The following is a 2,888-nucleotide window of genomic DNA, read 5'->3' on the forward strand; positions in this document are numbered from 1 at the left end:
CTAGCCTTTCGGTAAACATTCAAACTAACATGACTATCTCACTCTTCAACTCCTAGCTCTAAGAATAAAAGTTAATGGGGAGCACATTCAACCATATTCAACTGCTAACATCTAGGAAATATTCAATATTACTATTATCACAATAGTCTTGATATTCTTGATATTTTGCTAGCTACGATTTCCTTTTCTTACTATTACAGAAAGATAGAATTCAGACTATAGGGAAGAATTTGTGTGTTATCAACTAAGGAGTGCCTGGTAGGATGTCGTTGGTGGCTACCTAGAAGGCTCTTCCAACCCGATTGAGAAATTTGTCAACAGGAGAGATCCGAAGGCGCTGGCGAAAGCTAGGTCATCTTTTTTGTCTCTCACTTTTGAAGTGGATTCTTTCTCTTACATGATCCAAGTGATGCATACCAGTGGATACCCGGTTACTCAAGGTCTATTATGACCAGAGCGAATTGGGTTTGTTTCCATTCTGCAAAAAAAATGATGCATTCTCCTGTATGGATGAAATGAAATTTAGGAAGACTATGTCCTCTTTCTTTAAAAGAGTTATTAGTAGAACAAAAACCTCAGAAGATGGGTTGGCTAGGTCAGGTTGTTGATGAAGGTGTCAAAAGCTTTCTATTCACCATTGGGAACTACCTTAATCAAAGGTTGTTACACCCCTTTACATGTTTGGGTGGTGGAGGTCTTAAGATGTCTCTCCCAAGATGGGACTTTTAACCAAACATAGCATTTTGATCTACTAGTTGGCAGTAGGTGCTCTTTCTTCATTGACTTAAAGTTGGCCACTAATCGTTGGCCCTTAGTCTTTTTGTTTTGAGGTGGTGCAGTACCTATTTGACTGCTCCTTTGCCTCAAGTGTCGTTAATTCTACATTTGCATGCAACATCTTTGTTGTTAAAATTAAATGAAGGTTCTCTTAAGTATACTTTGTGGCAAGGCAGTCGTTGGGATATCACGGTTCTTGGCCTACTTTCGTGCTATCACACTATATATGAATGTGGTGGTGTATGGAACAGGTGCACCCTAGTGTACGCTTTACATTGTATATGATACTCGATGATGATGTTGTCATTATAGATTAGGAAGTCACCAAAGTCTATGAATCTACTTTGGGTGGATTGGGGATAACAATAAGTTCTCAAAAGTCCTTGATCGGTTCGGTAGAGTTTGCTAAATGCTTCAGGATTAGGGAATTGAGAAAAGATCTCTCTCCTATAATTCGGAGTTTTTGAAACTCCCACCATCTATGTGGATCCATGGTAGTTCATATGAAGTACCCTTTCCAGTGGTTTTCTACCCTTACTCCGGTGGTTGGTGCTAATTACCGTCTTTTGGCTAAAGAATCCATCATTGAATTCGCCAGCTAAAGAATTGTTAGAGGGACGCCAGACATTTGACTTCTCTTGGGTTCGACTGCTCATTGATTACTCCCTTTCTAGAAGTATTCAGTAACTTTAGGAAGGCAGAAAAGATTTGATATCTGAATAAACGAGGCTAAGGAGCTAAGAGAACTCAAGGATTTGAGATATTGTTTATATAGACACAACAAAATTTTTGATGTTTCTTAAAAATATTGTCCATATGTCTTTGAAAAATACTAGGTGCTTGTTTTAAACCAAATGATACTACTTTCCATTGATAGTGTCCTTGTGGACAACTAAAAGCTATTAGTTGTTTAGCTTCTTGATCAAGTATTACTTGCCAAAAATCATATTTACAATCAAAGGATGAAAAAAATTTCTTTTCTTTTATTAATTGTAAAAGACTTTGCATATTTGGAATTAAATATCCATCAGTCTTAGTTATTTTGTTAAGTTGAGAATAGTCGACAACCATTCTAGCTTTATCACGTTTTTTTCTGATTCTTTTCTTACCATAAAAGCTGGTGAAGAAAATTGGGATTTATTTGATTCAATTAATTTTAAATCAATTAATTCTTTTATTTGGATTGAGAATTCCTCTCTATCTTTAGGGCTATAAGCCATTGCTTTAACTCTTATAATAGATGTTTTGAATTTATCGAGTAATTCAATAGTTGATGTCATATTTCCTTTATTCTTTTGTGGGTCTAAAGGATTTTCTGAACAACACTTGTTTAAAAGTTCTAAAATTTCCTCCCTATGAGAATTTATTTTTAAAACTTTGTTTTTCTTCATTATTGACAAAAATATGACTCTTTTGAGCAATATTTTCACCTTGAATTTCTTTAAAATTCTTTTTCTTGTTATCAATTTTCATTGTTTTCAAGCAATTTTCTTGTAAAGCATTCATAGTCAATGCTTTTCTTTGTTTTGGAATCCATAATCTTTTACCAAAAAGAGTAAAACTTATAGATTTAATATCTTCCATGAATGGATGATATAACTGACAAAAATTATTTCCAATCATAAAATCAATTCCAGTTTTCAATTGGTAAACTGTCGGTACTTTAAAATAAAAAGTTTTTCATTAGGATTTATGGTATCCATTAATCTCAATGTTTAATCCTTTTATTACTTTAGAAGTTTTAATTTCAGATTTATCTGCAATCTTAAGTTTTAAGGTTTTTCAGATGTAATCCAAAATTGTTTTGGTATTATCCATTTATTTGCAGTACATACTGATGCTCCAGTATCTACATAAGCATGAATATTTATTTTTCTATATCCTTCAAAACTTAATTTTATAGGTATATAGATTGAATTTGGATTTGTAGGGCTTACTTACAATAAAGATAAGGTATGAATGAAGGAGGTTACTGTTCACGAAATAATTCTTTTGATTTAAAACTACCGCAAGTTTATGGATCGTGAAAAGTAATAAAGTGGATTTTTAAAAGTCCGATTATCGTTCCATAGAGATTGAGTAGTTCAATTCTGTATAATCTAACCTTAACC

This window comes from Olea europaea, unplaced genomic scaffold (assembly GCF_002742605.1).
Source record: "Olea europaea var. sylvestris unplaced genomic scaffold, O_europaea_v1 scaffold2009, whole genome shotgun sequence".
Classification (NCBI taxonomy): Eukaryota; Viridiplantae; Streptophyta; class Magnoliopsida; order Lamiales; family Oleaceae; genus Olea; species Olea europaea.